Source organism: Pogona vitticeps, chromosome 1 (genome assembly GCF_051106095.1).
Source record: "Pogona vitticeps strain Pit_001003342236 chromosome 1, PviZW2.1, whole genome shotgun sequence".
In the NCBI taxonomy this organism is placed as follows: domain Eukaryota; kingdom Metazoa; phylum Chordata; class Lepidosauria; order Squamata; family Agamidae; genus Pogona; species Pogona vitticeps.
This window is the reverse complement of record NC_135783.1, coordinates 3,494,901-3,510,489: the sequence shown is the minus strand read 5'-3', so window position 1 is coordinate 3,510,489 and position 15,589 is coordinate 3,494,901. Positions and strand designations below refer to the sequence as shown.

At 45.9% G+C, this 15,589-nt stretch overlaps 1 long non-coding RNA gene across 3 annotated transcripts; it reads right to left on the bottom strand.

Moving 5' to 3' along the window:
* Positions 1-8,425: 8,425 nt before the first annotated feature.
* Positions 8,426-14,731, bottom strand: LOC140703196 (uncharacterized). 3 transcript variants are annotated; one of them, XR_012082573.2, is made up of 4 exons: positions 12,571-12,748; positions 11,863-12,022; positions 11,132-11,257; positions 8,426-8,803 (listed from the first exon to the last, which is right to left on the bottom strand). It is a non-coding gene; the product is annotated as an uncharacterized LOC140703196 (long non-coding RNA). The 3 variants fall into 3 exon arrangements; XR_013538684.1 differs by lacking the exons at positions 11,863-12,022; positions 12,571-12,748 and adding an exon at positions 14,405-14,731; XR_012082570.2 differs by having other exon boundaries at positions 11,863-12,748.
* Positions 14,732-15,589: the final 858 nt, after the last annotated feature.

Here is a 15,589-nt window from a genome sequence, read left to right as displayed (position 1 = left end):
AGGTTTGTTCTCCTTGCAGTCCAGGGGATTCTCAAGAGTCTCCTCCAGCACCACAATTCAAAGGCATCAATTCTTCGGCGGTCTGCTTTCTTTATGGTCCAGCTCTCACTTCCATACATCACGACAGGAAAAACCATAGCTTTGACTATTCGGACTTTTGTTGGCAAGGTGATGTCTCTGCTTTTCAAGATGCTGTCAAGATTTGTCATCGCTTTCCTCCCAAGAAGAAGGCGCCTTTTAATTTCAGGGCTGCTGTCTCCATCTGCAGTGATCATGGAGCCCAGGAAGATAAAATTTGACACTGTCTCCATATCTTCCCCTTCTATTTCCCAGGAGGTGATGGGACCAGTGGCCATGATCTTAGTTTTTTTGATGTTGAGTTTCAGACCGTTTTTTGCACTCTCCTCTTTCACTCTCATTACAAGGTTCTTTAATTCCTCCTCACTTTCTGCCATCAGAGTGGTATCATCTGCATATTGGAGGTTGTTGATATTTCTTCCGGCAATCTTAATTCCGGCTTGGGTTTCTTCCAGTCCAGCCTTCCGCATGATGTATTCTGCATATAAGTTAAATAAGCTGGGGGACAATATACAGCCTTGCCGTACTCCTTTCCCAATTTTGAACCACTCAGTTGTTCCATGACCAGTTCTAACTGTTGCTTCCTGTCCCACATATAGGTTTCTCAGGAGACAGATAAAGTGGTCAGGCACTCCCATTTCTTTAAGAACTTGCCATAGTTTGCTGTGGTCCACACAGTCAAAGGCTTTCGCATAGTCGATGAAGCAGAAGTAGATATTTTTCTGGAACTCTCTGGCTTTCTCCATAATCCAGCGCAAGTTAGCAATTTGGTCTCGAGTTCCTCTGCCTCTTCGGAATCCAGCTTGTACTTCTGGGAGTTCTCGGTCCACATACTGCTGAAGCCTACCTTGTAGGATTTTGAGCATAACCTTGCTAGCGTGCGAAATGAGTGCAATTGTACGGTAGTTGGAGCATTCTTTGGCATTGCCTTTCTTTGGGATTGGGATGTAGACTGATCTTTTCCAATCCTCTGGCCACTGTTGAGTTTTCCAAACTTGCTGGCATATTGAATGTAGCACCTTAACAGCATCATCTTTCAAGATTTTAAATAGTTCAACTGGAATGCCATCGCCTCCACTGGCCTTGTTGTTAGTCATGCTTTCTAAGGCCCACTTGACTTCGCTCTCCAGGATGTCTGGCTCAAGGTCAGCAACTACATTGTCTGGGTTGTCCGGGATATCCACATCTTTCTGATATAATTCCTCTGTGTATTCTTGCCACCTCTTCTTGACGTCTTCTGCTTCTGTTAGATCCCTTCCATTTTTGTCTTTTATCATGTTCATCTTTGCGCAAAATGTTCCTCTAATATGTCCAATTTTCCTGAACAGATTTCTGGTCTTTCCTTTTCTGTTATCTTCCTCTATTTCTTTGCATTGTTCATTTAAGAAGGCCCTCTTGTCTCTCCTTGCTATTCTTTGGAAGTCTGCATTCAAGTTTCTGTAACTTTCCCTATCTCCCTTGCATTTTGCTTCCCTTCTCCTCTCTGCTATTTCTAAGGCCTCGTTGGACAGCCACTTTGCTTTCTTGCATTTCCTTTTCTTTGGGATGGTTTTCATTGCTGCCTCCTGGACAATGTTACGAGCCTCTATCCAAAGTTCTTCAGGCACTCTGTCCACCAAATCTAGTTCCTTAAATCTGTTCTTTACTTCCACTGTGTATTCATAAGGGATTTGGTTTAGATTATACCTGAGTGGCCCAGTGGTTTTTCCTAATCTCTTCAGTCTAAGCTTGAATTTTGCTATGAGAAGCTGATGATCAGAACCGCAGTCAGCTCCAGGTCTTGTTTTTGCTGACTGTATAGAGCTTCTCCATCTTTGGCTGCAGAGAATATAATCAATCTGATTTCGATATTGCCCATCTGGTGATTTCCATGTATAGAGTCGCCTCTTGTGTTGTTGGAAAAGAGTGTTTGTGATGACCAGCTTATTCTCTTGACAAAACTCTATTAGCCTTTGTCCTGCTTCGTTCTGAACTCCAAGGCCAAACTTCCCTGTTGTTCCTTTTATCTCTTGGCTCCCTACTTTAGCATTCCAGTCCCCTAGAATGAGAAGAACATCTTTCTTTGGTGTCAGTTCTAGAAGGTGTTGTAAATCTTCATAGAATTGTTCAATTTCAGTCTCCTCAGCAATGCTGGTTGGTGCATAAACTTGGATTATTGTGATGTTGAATGGTCTGCCTTGGATTCGTATTGACATCATTCTATCATTTTTGAGATTGTATCCCATTACAGCTTTTCCCACTCTTTTGTTGACTATGAGGGCTACTCCATTCCTTCTACGGGATTCTTGCCCACAATAGTAGATATGATAATCATCTGAGCTGAATTCGCCCATTCCTGTCCATTTTAGTTCACTGATGCCCAGGATGTTGATGTTTATTCTTGCCATCTCCTGTTTGACCACCTCCAGCTTCCCAACGTTCATAGATCTTACATTCCAGGTTCCTATGCAGTATTTTTCTTTGCAGCATTGGATTTTCCTTTCACTTCCAGGCACGTCCACAGCTGAGCGTCCTTTCGGCTTTGGCCCAACCACTTCATTAGCTCTGGAGCTACTTGTACTTGTCCTCCACTCTTCCTCAGTAGCATGTTGGACGCCTTCCGACCTGAGGGGCCCATCTTCCAGCGTCATATCTTTTAGCCTTTTGTTTCTGATCATGGGGCGTTCTTGGCAAAGATACTGGAGTGGCTTGCCATTTCCTACTCCAGGTGGATTGCGTTTAGTCGGAACTCTCCACTATGTCCTGTCCGTCTTGGGTGTCCCTGCACGGCATAGCCCATAGCTTCTCTGAGTTACTCAAGCCCCTTCGCCACGACAAGGCAGCAATCCATGAAGGAGAGTAGGATAGGACTGTCAGTTAAATACCAATGAATTCCACAGTGGGTTTAGGGAAAACTTGTACAATGCTACTGCCTGTTTAGAAAGTGATTTTTGATCAATGTTGACACAGTTGTTTCAGAGGAAACCTCTTTCAAACATAGTTTTAACTGAGCAGAAACTGTTAAAAGATGAAGGGTTCCTGTTTAATGACATTTACCAGACAACCTTCTAGCAGTGGTGCCTCGGTTTACGAATGCCTCGGTTAATGTAATTTTCAGTTTATGACTGAAAATCCATTGAAAATAATGTCTCGGTTTACGAATGTTTTTCACAATACAGTACGAAGAAAGTTGCCCCAGGATGCATTGCACCTGGAAGGCTTATAGCACTGCCCCGTGCATGAATTCCTATGGGAAACCATGTTTCGGTTTGCGAATACCAGCCTCTTGCCATGAAGCCTAAAGCTTTTCTTGCCAGTAACGACCCCTTAGGTGAAGGCCTTGCATCTGTTTAGAATAGGAAAGCACCCAAGGATGGTAGTGTGGTGGTACCCAGAGAGCCATGTTCAACGGCAGGATATGAAGTTCTACACCCCAACCTTGACAGATAAGAATTTATTTATTTATTTATTTATTTATTTATTCATTCATTCATTCATTCATTCATTCATTCATTCATTCATTTATTCATTTATTTATTTATTTATTTATTTATTTATTTATTTATTTATTTATTTATTTATTTATTGGGCTTGTATCCTGCCCATCTAGACTGTGTCTACTCTGGGTGGCTCACAACAAATAGAGCAAAACCAATTAAGATATAATAACAATTTCACAGCAATGCACAATCATTCAAGATGGAAGGTAAAAATAAATTAAGTGGTACCCGGAGGGAAGGCCTGCCTAAATAGCCAGGTTTTAAGTTGGCTTTTGAAAATACCCAGGGAAGGGCCACATGGATCTTGGAGGGGAGATTATTCCAAAGACGGGGAGCCACTGCCGAGAAGGCCCGGTTTCTTGATTTTTCTTTCCGGGCCTCCCTCAGCATTCGGCTCCTCAGCCGCCCCTCCTGGCTAGAGCGAGTGATACGGGTAGATCTAGGTGAGAGGAGGCGTTCTGCCAGGTATCAAGGTCCTAAACCATTTAGGGCTTTATATGTTGTCACTAAGACTTTGAAATCAATGCGGAAACGAACGGGCAACCAATGCAAGGCGGCCAGAGTGGGAGAGATATGTTGATGTTTTCTCACCCCACTGAGAAGTCTGCCCCCCCCCATTCTGCACCATTTGAAGCTTCCACATCAGTCTCAAAGGTAGCTCCACGTAGAGCGCATTACAGTGGTCTGACCTCGAGATTATAAGTGCATGGACGAGAGTGGTGAGGGCCCTGCTATCAAGACAGGGACGCAGCTGGGCCATCCGCCACAGATGGAAATAGGCGGAGGGGACCACTGACACCTCCTGGGTTTCCATGGTGCTAACGCCTAGAGTGGACGACTAGTACAGATAGGTGGGGTATAAATCAAATAAATAAATAAATAAATAAATAAATAAATAAATAAATAAATACATAAATAAATAAATAAATACATAAATAAAATCACTTACATGTTTGCATTTACGATTTCTTCGTTTCTTATCGCCTCAAGCAAGTTCCATAAATCTTCCTCTAGAAGGTAAAGTGTTAAGGTTATAATTTCTTCATTGTCTCCTGCAACACAAATGAAAGATGGTCGGGAGTGGGTCTAGGAAGTAATTTCCCTCTTGCAAATAAACTGTGCATTCTGAGCTCACAAGCTGCCCTGTCAGGCACGATCATCTTCCTTTTCACCAGAAAACCATCCCAACACGGCTTCTTTCTTACTTCTCATGGAGGGCCCTGTGGTTCACATAGGGCACACAGGACGTTTTGGAGGCTTCGGTGGAGTCCGATAAGAAGGTATCACATCCTTCTCTTGACGTTTCTTTCGGACGTGCCACTCTAGGAGCTCCTGGTCCTTGTAGGCAAGGAAACGACTCTGATGGGATGAACGGAGAGGCTCTGGGGAAGAACATGTTGAGGACGGGGCTGAACCACGCTGGGCGATGATGGAATCCATGGATGAAGAGCAGGTCATCCTGCAGTGATAGGGAATGGATTCAGAAGCACAAAGAAAGCAAGTTAGGGCTCCTGATTTGTTTTTCTTCTTGTTTTTATATACCATTAAGGCAATGCTGACCTCCAGTGACCCCTAACAGGGCTGTCAAAGAAACCATAAAATACTAACCGTTTTTGAATCCACCAGAGAGTTTTAAGAAGGAAGCAGTCACTGAACGGGCATTATTTAGTTCGTCTCACAGTTAAGATGGACATATTAACCCGAAGAGATGCTGAATACAAATCCTTCAAAATTTAAGTTGCTGCTCGAATTTCTCCATTTCTGATGGAGTGGCTTCATCAGCGAGCTACTTGGGGGGTATCAGCAAATTGAACACTTCCTCTACTCCTCAGCAGAGGGGGAAAGGAAGTGAGGAAAAAAAAACAGATCATAGTAGACTGTCACTGATGCGTAGCATCACATATTTAAATTTTTTAAAAATCCTTTGCTTTTTCTGAAGGAAAAGACAATGCCTGCAGCCAAATCCATAATTCATTGTAGAAGGCAACTACACATAGGTGAACTGGCTAGCTAAGCCAAACAATTATTTGAATTAATGTTATTCTTTAACTCACCCTCTGTGGCAACCGATCCATTCCGATCCATTGGGCTCTCGCTCATCTCAAGTCTTTTTGTTGATTAGACGTATGGGAAAATCCTTTTCTCCCTTAGTAACGGGGAGGTCTCCTCGTCGTCCTCGCCATACCGGGTCTCTCTCACCCGTGACCTGTCCCCATAGTCCTGGGAGTACATCCTCCTCCTCCTCCTCCTCCTCAGCCCACCATGCTCTTTGTTCTTCATCTTCTGGCTCCACAGCCTCTCTTTCTTCTCTCAGCTGCCTCCTCCACTCCCTTGCCCATGATTCTCCCCAGTAAGAGGGGCGCTGAGGAAGTCCCTTCCTCCCCTGATAATCAGCCTCCTCCCAAGGCGCCTTTACCCGCTCCCATTTCCCGGTCCACGGGTCTTCAACCCAAATGAGTTCCCAGCCACCCGGGATTTGATCGTCTTCTCTATTTATCATCCCCATTCCCGCCTCTGCCATGGACCTCCCCCTTCCTCCTCTTCCCGCCAGTTCTTCTTCCGTTTGGGGGGCTCCTGTCAGACCTTGCAGGCTTGTCTCCATCTCTCTGGTCTCAGTCCCCTGGTGTATTCTTTTTTTGGGGGGGGCGCATTGGTGGTGGGGTAGTTTGTACCTCTATGGAGGTTCTACCTGAGGACGGCACTCCGAGGAGAGTGTCTACTCTCTCGTCTCGTTTATCACAGCAGGGTGGGCAGCACCAAACTCCATAAGCGGTGATGATAAGCCCCCATGGCAGAGGAGTAAGTGGCTGCATGGCGGCCAAAAACAAATAACGACGCCAACCAAATAACTCCTCATCTGTTAACAGTAAAGGAGTGTGACCACCTGTGACAACCGAGCGGGGTGTAAGAGGATTGGTTGGAAAGTCTTCCATTCCCTGTGACTCTTGGGAGTCCCAATCTCCTGAATAAGGAAAGCCCTCCTGACGATCAGAGGGGAAGACTGTCCTAGCATGGGCCTGACCAAGCACAGGCTCAACAGTTGTAGAACGGAGAAGGCCGAATGGGTTAACAGCTGGTTTGGTCGAATCTGCAAACATTGTGCTGCCGGAGCTGAATTTGAGGGAGCACAACACCTGTGAAGTGTATGTGGAGGCACAAAGCACTCCGTAGCCCATGGCTCAGAACGATGCCAGGTGGGGCAGGATGGCGGTGGTGGCAGAAAGCTCAAAGCTCCTACACCTAATAAAAAGGGCTGGTCCTACGCAACCTTGTCAGTGTGATAGGACCTACCTGAGGAAAATTACCCAGACCTGCCTGACAGCCGCAGGGTGCTTGGGTGGACTCCTGCGAGTCCTTTTCCTATGATCCTATGCACGCACCGGCAGCTGAGACGGGGCCGCAGGCTACTACGTGAGCCAGCCCATTGATAAAGAGGGCTGTTTTGGGCCAAATTATCAGCCACCAAACAGGTCTTACCCCAGGCAGGGATACCACCGACTAGCAGGGCTAACGGTGGGAGTTGCAGGCCCCCCCTTTTCAAAGGCAAAACTAGGGCTGTCAAATGTTGGCATAAAGCCCTTGCCTTAGCCCCTAAGGATCATCCAGTCCAGCCCCTCTCAGGGAGGCCCCGTGGGGGAATCGAACTCCCAACCTCTAGCCCTGCAGGCAGAGACCTGTAGCCCTGACCTATCCAGTTGGCTCATAATCTTTGAACAGCAGAGCTGGAAGGGAGCCCCAAGGATCATCCAGTCCAGCCCCTCTCAGAGAGGCCCCGTGGGGGAATCGAACTCCCAACCTCTAGCCCTGCAGGCAGAGACCTGAATCCCTGAGCTATCCAGCTGGCTCATAATCTTTGAGCAGCAGAGCTGGAAGGGGCCCCTAGAGATCATCCAGTCCAGCCATTCTCAGAGATGCCCCGTGGCGGAATCAAACTCCCAACCTCTGGCTCCACAGCCACAGACCTCAACTACTGAGCCATCCAGTGGTTCCTGATTTCACTGACAAGGGTTCTGGGCCTGATGGTTATGGAAACTGCCATAAGGAGAATCTTTTCGGAAAGTAATGTGAGAACCTAGTTTTCCATCACTGCAGTCAATAATGAGGATGGTCTAATTTTCAAACCCAGTAACAGGTAAAGACGTGGGTTTAAAAAGCAATCTAGCTCTAGATCCAAGAGAGGGATACGAATGGGCCTCCAACGGGATTTCCCAAAGCTTTGCTCACAGGTCCCAGGTTTTCACCTTCTGATCCTCAAGAATGAGGTCATGCTGACTTAGAAAGCCAAGATCTGAAGCACAGTCTCTGGCCTCCCTCCAGTGGCCCGTTCTGGTCACTTCATCATTTGAAATGGATATGGTTAGGATTTTTCTTTTAATATTTTTAATGTTTTCAGACTGTGGATAAATGAATCAGTGGATACTGATCCCATGGATAAGGGGAATCCTACTCTATTTACTGGTTTTTCCAGTATGGAAGTGAGAGCTGGACCATAAAGTTGGCTGACTGCCGAAGAATTGATGCCTTTGAATTGTGGTGCTGGAGGAGACTCTTGAGAGTCCCCTGGACCGCAAGGAGAAGAAACTTCTCAATTCTGAAGGAAATCAACCCTGAGTGGTCACTGGAAGGACAGATCCTGAAGCTGAGGCTCCAAGACTTTGGCCATCTCATGAGAAGAGAAGACTCCTTGGAGAAGACCCTGATGTTGGGAAAGTGTGAAGGCAAGAGGAGAAGGGGACGACAGAGGATGAGACGGTTGGACAGGGTCACTGATGCGACCAACATGGATTTGACCCAACTCCGGGAGGCAGTGGAAGACAGGAGGGCCTGGCGTGCTCTGGTCCATGGGGTCACGAAGAGTCGGACACGACTTAATGACTAAACAATAACAACAACTTTATTTACAAATTTACATATTGTCTATTCCTAATTAGGGACTGTCTATTTTGCAAGCTGGCAAACATGACTTTCCAAGCTGTCTGATGAGAAAACTGGTATTCCAGCTGGACCATGGTGCTCCCGAGCTCCACGCTCGGTGAGATCATCTCCTTCGTTTGAAAGTGGATCTTTTCTTCCTTGAAAGCCTCAGTTCTCAATCCAGCCTCTTTCAAATTCTGAGCCTTCTCACAGCATTTCGAAGCTTTTCCCCCAGCAGAGACTAAGAAGAATTTTGACAGAGGTCCAGAAGCTAAGTTTGGGAGGACAGTAAGCCCCAGTGCCTTCATAGGAGAGGAAGTGAGAAGGGCAGTCTATCAAAAGAAGAAAGAAAAAGAGAGAAAGAGAATAAGAGCATCTTGGAGTCTTTACAACCTCGCATACTTCCTTTAGTAAGATTGGCTGGGCGGGACCTTCTTGGGCTGGTGTGACTGTCAATCTTTGCAGCACTAACCAATCATTTCTTCCCTGCCCTTGAATTCCAAGAGAGCCCCGCCTTTCTGCTGAGATTTTTCTCCCTCTCTTTAGTCTGTCATTGTAGGCTGTTCAAATGCAAGTAAATAAAACCTTTTATTCTTTCTCCAACTAATATTTCAGAGTGAGGTATTGAGACAGTTAATTTTGTCGTTCTGTGCCATCAAGTCAGAACAGCACAATAATTTACATTTTTGTGTAATCCTCTAAGAGAAAAAACACACCCTCTAATACAGCTTTCAAAGCAACTGAGATATTTGAAGAGTGCTTTTGCCAGTTCTACTCCCCCAGTGAGATTTCATGGCCAAATGGAGAAATGAATCCTGTTCTCCCTAGTCTCTCACTCTATCCACTAGACCACTGGTTCTTAACCTTGGGTTACTCAGGAGTTTTGGACTGCAACTCCCAGAAGCCTTCACCACCAACTGTCCTGACTGGGGTTTCTGGGAGTTGCAGTTCAAAAGCATCCGAGTAACAAAGGTTAAGAACCACTGCACTAGACCAGTGGTTCTTAACCCTTTTGAAAGAAACGCCCCCTTGAGCCTTTGAGGAAGTTATCATCGCCCCCCTCCCCACGGTGATGATAATCTTTTTCTTTCTTTCTTTCTTTCTTTCTTTCTTTCTTTCTTTCTTTCTTTCTTTCTTTCTTTCTTTCTTTCTTTCTTTCTTTCTTTCTTTCTTTCCTTCTTTCCTTCTTTCCTTCTTTCTTTCTTTTTTATTTATTTATTTATTTGTTTGTTTGTTTATTTATTTATTTATGACACTTAAATCCAATGACCCCTGAAAACAAAATTCAATTCCAAGAAAATGAAATGCCCCCAAAAAGTAACATTTAATGATTTAGTTGCAAGCGAATTTTAAGACGCAAAAAGAAATATAAAAAGGGCATAAAAACAAACCACAATGCAGGAACTAAAAATTTCAAGACGAAAACTCTGAAACTAAATTAAGATTGGAGGAAAATATATATTCATGCACACTGTAAAAAGGCTGCAGCCATCTTAACAGGTTTGGCTTGCTCCAGCACCCCCATACCGCCCCCTTCTGCTCCAGTGCCCCCATGCCACCCCTTTTTGTTCTACCGCTCCCCTGAAAAATGAAATCGCCCCCTGGGGAGCATTATCGCCCACGTTAAGAACCACTGCACTAGACCACCCTGGGAGATTATAAGTGGCAGTTAATGAGAAAAAGGGATGGCCTGCTCCTGGGAACTTGAAGCTATTCTGTTCTGTGACTCCCTGCACTTCTGCTGCACAGCTAGAGGAATGGAACCAAAAATACAAAACTCTGCAACAGAGCAGTTTTTGGGGGGTGGGGGGTAGGGAGAGTAGAAATCTTGCAAAAATCAAATATCCTTTCTATATGTGATGGAAATCAACATGATTATGTATTTTCATTTAGCCTACTTTTCCTCCATCTATCTGATCTTCCCTAATTCGCCATCCCAAAAACAACCCTGTCCCATCAGTCCGGCTGAGACAGAGCACCTGGCCCAAGATTCACCCTGTCATCTTCGCGGCCAAGAGGGGACTAGAACCCAAGTCTCCTTCAGCCCTAATCCCAAACGCAAACCCCACTGGTTCTATAAGAATCGGTGTTAAAATTAGACAGCAGACAACAGAGTTGGAACTCTATAGCAGGCATCTATAAGCCAGCTGCTCTGGGAGACGGTGTTACCTCTGGCTACGTCTTGTTCATCCTCAAAATGTCCTCTAGATGGGCTGAGTGTAATTCCAAATATTACTGGATGAATTTACTACCCATCCTCCCCAGGAAGACTACACCTCCCCGAGGGGGCTGCAAGCGATTGAGAGTCTGTCTGTGTATTCAAGAGGGACAGGGAGTTTAGGAGAACATTTTGTCTTGTTCGGTAATGCTCTCCTATCCCTGGGGGATTGATTCCAAGCCACTGTGGATGCTGAAAAACACGGATTATGATGATTATTTTAATAGTGAACATTATACATCGCATGGTCTCCGGCTTCCTCTAGTGGCCATCTTCATCTTTCAAAATATTTTTTTCCTAGGATTTTTCTTTTAATATTTTTAGACCATGGATAAATGAATCAGTGGATACTGGTCCTGCAGATCAGGGGGTCCTGCTGTATATCTTCTTAGCCAAGTATTCTGGCTAAGTTGGCCCTCTCCTGCAAGGGGCACCAACTTACCAACGCAGCAGAGTTGAGAGCCACCATTGCAGGTTCCCTTCTCGATCTTCTGAGCAGGACAGAGTGTGGAGTGACACATTCCTTTGTCTTCATAACACTTCTGAGTGTCTCTCTCACGGCCGTGCCCTGAACGGAGACATAAGACAGGGATCATCCGCTGAGAAGCAATAGCAGTGGTTTGTGGTGTGGGAAGGTTACAGTGTTAGGAGAGGCAGGGTACTCTGTCCCTAATTCCATTGGCATTTTTAACGAAGATTGCCAGTTTCCTAAATGTCCCTTTGCAGCTGTTATACCCACCGCAGAGGTGTCAGCTGGCAGGTCTGCTGGATGCATTTAAGAATCATAATTACCTGCTTCCATCTATCTATCTATCTATCTATCTATCTATCTATCTATCTATCTATCTATCTATCTATCTATCTATCTATCTATCTATCTATCTATCTATCTATCGATCGATCGATCGATCGATCGATCGATCGATCGATCGATCGATCGATCGATCGATCGATCCATCCATCCATCCATCCATCCATCCATCCATCCATCCATCCATCCATCCATCCATCCATCCATCCATCCATCCATCCATCCCATTCCATTTATACACTGCCACCTTAGTGCAGTGAATTACTCGGGACAGTTTACAATAAGAGAAAAAAACAGCAAGCATGAATTAAATGAAAGAAATAACAGCAGACAAACGGCCACCTCCAGGAGAAATTAATTACCAGCGAAAATGAGGGATGTGGAGTTGTGAGTTCGATTCCTCACAGCGCCTCCCAGGAGAAAAGCCAGCCGGTGTAGCCTTGGGCGAGCTACACAGTCCCAGGGCAACCCCAGAAGAAGTGAAGGGGAAACCACTTCTGAGTCTCCTCTACATGAAAACCCCTGAAAAAAGGTTGCCCTAAATCAGAATGGACTTGGTGGCACACAATCTCTTTAAACTCCAGCCCTGAATCCGTGGCCAGACACTTCAGTGATGTGGCACTTAAAAGAAATAAAATGTGCAGCTTCTTCTTATTCTTATTCCCCAACAGAGTGTTGAGTTCCAGAGCCAGCCTCTGGAATTCAGGGTTTGCACAAAGGGACAAGGGTTGGCAGGGAAGGAAATAATAACTTTATACAAAGGAAATAAAGGTTCATGCCAAGGGGATCCGGAGCGTCTAGTAGTGAGAATCATGGTTCACAAAAAGCGGGGATAAGGAGCTTTACAAGAGCCGATTAGGTGCAGCCTGCGGGGATAAAACCAGTCCCGGTTTGCATTCTAGACAAGGGTTTTTAGCTGAACAAAGGGAGACAGATATCACTGTTTGCATTGGAATAAAACAGGGCTTAGTATGATCCAGGTGTGCCCCTGTAAACAGGACACGGGAGTGGTGTCGTGTCCTGATTCTTAGTCCTGGGGAAAGAAGATTTTCAGATTCAGAAAATTCTACCACGCTTTCCAAATCCAAACTCTCAGCTTTCCAGACTCAAAACTCCCGATTCTTCTCTTCTCCCGCCGAGCCAATCAAGGCAGGAAGCAGGGATCGTGAGCGGCCGGTCGGGGGATCCCCCGAGGATCCTGTTCGCCCCTCCGCCGCAGGACAGGGCTCCGTGGCCAGGATGGCGGGCGCCCCCTGCTGGCTGAGTGGCGGGACTCCCTGCTGGGAGGGTTTCCCGGTCTGATTCATCTTTGCTACAATGTAGCGCTGGCTCTTAGCCTTTTGTTTCTGATCATGGGGCGTTCTTGGCAAAGATACTGGAGTGGCTTGCCATTTCCTACTCCAGGTAGATTGCGTTTAGTCGGAACTCTCCACTATGTCCTGTCCGTCTTGGGTGTCCCTGCACGGCATAGCCCATAGTTTCTCTGAGTTACTCAAGCCCCTTCGCCACGACAAGGCAGCAATCCATGAAGGAGCAACAGTTAGAACTGGTCATGGAACAACTGAGTGGTTCAAAATTGGGAAGGGAGTACGGCAAGGCTGCATATTGTCCCCCAGCTTATTTAACTTATATGCAGAATACATCATGCGGAAGGCTGGACTGGAAGAAACCCAAGACGGAATTAAGATTGCCGGAAGAAATATCAACAACCTCCGATATGCAGATGATACCACTCTGATGGCAGAAAGTGAGGAGGAATTAAAGAACCTTGTAATGAGAGTGAAAGAGGAGAGTGCAAAAAACGGTCTGAAACTCAACATCAAAAAAACTAAGATCATGGCCACTGGTCCCATCACCTCCTGGGAAATAGAAGGGGAAGATATGGAGGCAGTGTCAAATTTTATCTTCCTGGGCTCCATGATTACTTCAGATGGAGACAGCAGCCCTGAAATTAAAAGGCGCCTTCTTCTTGGGAGGAAAGCGATGACAAATCTTGACAGCATCTTGAAAAGCAGAGACATCACCTTGCCAACAAAAGTCCGAATAGTCAAAGCTATGGTTTTTCCTGTCGTGATGTATGGAAGTGAGAGCTGGACCATAAAGAAAGCAGACCGCCGAAGAATTGATGCCTTTGAATTGTGGTGCTGGAGGAGGCTCTTGAGAATCCCCTGGACTGCAAGGAGAACAAACCTGTCAGTTCTAAAGGAAATCAACCCTGAATGCTCACTTGAAGGACAGATCCTGAAGCTGAGGCTCCAGTACTTTGGCCATCTCATGAGAAGAAAAGAGTCCTTGGAAAAAACCTTGATGTTAGGAAGGTGTGATGGCAAGAGGAGAAGGGGACGACCAAGGATGAGATGGCTGGACAGTGTCTGCGAAGCAACCAACATGAACCTGACACAACTCCGGGAGGCAGTGGAAGACAGGAGGGCCTGGCGTGCTCTGGTCCATGGGGTCACGAAGAGTCGGACACGACTAAACGACTAAACACACACACACACAGCGCTGGCTCTCCTTAAGGCTGAGTTTCGCCAAGTGGGTGGTTTTTCCTCCCATTCCTCCGGCCTTTTCTGTGAGAAACGGCAAAAACTGGGAGTGCCGGGCGACATGGCAACTTTATTAAATTTTGTTTTGAATTTGAATTCTGTTCTTCCCTTGTCTGTGTGACCCTCACAAGAGGGCCAGACAAGGTGGACCATGAAGGAGGATCTTTTTAAAATCTCTCTTCCCCCCCCCCCCGATACACAAACACTTTAAAGGGAGAAACTGCCTAAATAGGGTTGTTAGAAGTGCAGTGTGGGAGGAAGAGTTCTAATGAAAGCTTCTGCTGCCACCCACCAGTATCTGCCAGTTGCCTCCCTCTTCTTAGTGGTAGGGCCGGCCCTGATGTGAAGCCACACTCACCTGGAGTCGACGTCCAGAGGAGCAAGAGCCCAACCCAGAAAAGCGAAGGAAAAGTCCTCATGTTTGGTTCCTTGTGTGCTGGAAGGATTCGGGCTGTCTTTCAGCGCTGCACCAACTATCTGGGAAAGGAGCTTCCTTCCATTTCGGTCTTTTAAAAGGACTGGGGGGGGGGGCTGCGTGGCAATTGCGAAAGAAACATGCTTTTGAAAGAGGGATTGGATTGGATTTTGACTTGTCAATGATCTGCCTTTCAGGAAAAACTGGATCCGAAGGGGAAGTGACAGAACCCAAACAATAGAGGAAGGTCACAGGTCAAGCTGGTGGGAGGGGAAAGGCAAGAACCGGTCTTTGTCATCCTCCCAGAACTAGATGCAGTCTCTTGGGTGACTCAGTTGATAAGAAGAAACATCATCCTTAAAGACAGGAATTCCAAAGCCTTGGTCAACCTTTACTCATCACACTGGGGGGAGGTCGTCCAGCTTAAATTGCTGCAGGTCAGTTCTTACGTCATGGTACTGAACAGCATCAGTGGGGATTTTTTTGGTGATCCCAAGAGGTTGCTTGATTATATTTTCTTTCATTGGATTTCTTAAGTTACATTTTATAGCCAGCTAATAATTCAACCCTATGATGCCTACTGGGAACTCCTCCTCACGGGTTTCAGCTGCAACTTCACTCCCAGGGAAGTGACCAGTTGTTTGTGAACGTCTATTCAGCATGACTGTAATATATACGACAATAGAGCTGATTACTCTGGGAGGTGAGGAGTGCTCCAATATTGGAGGCAGTCACAAAAAAGTCAAACAACCATCAGTCAGATTTGCTTCGGCAATATTTAAAAATTAAAATAGTAAGTATACAAATATATAAAAGTTTAAGAAAGATTTAAAGAAGTATTTTATTAAAAATAGTAAGTAAAACCAATACTAAAACACATTTAAAAGAACAGTTTGAACTGAGCACAACAGTCCCAAACCCCACTCAGGCCACCAGTCAATAAGGGAAAGCCTGCCTGAAGAGAAAGGTCTTCTTCGCCTGCTTGCGGAAGGACAGCAAAAATGGGGCCAGGCTGGCTTCCAGTGGCAGGGAGTTCCACAGTCTGGGAGCAGTGTGCTAAGCAACAGGATCCTGGCCAAGGATTGGGAGAGGCTGAGATGAAAGGAAGCGAGGCTGTGGTGCGGATCA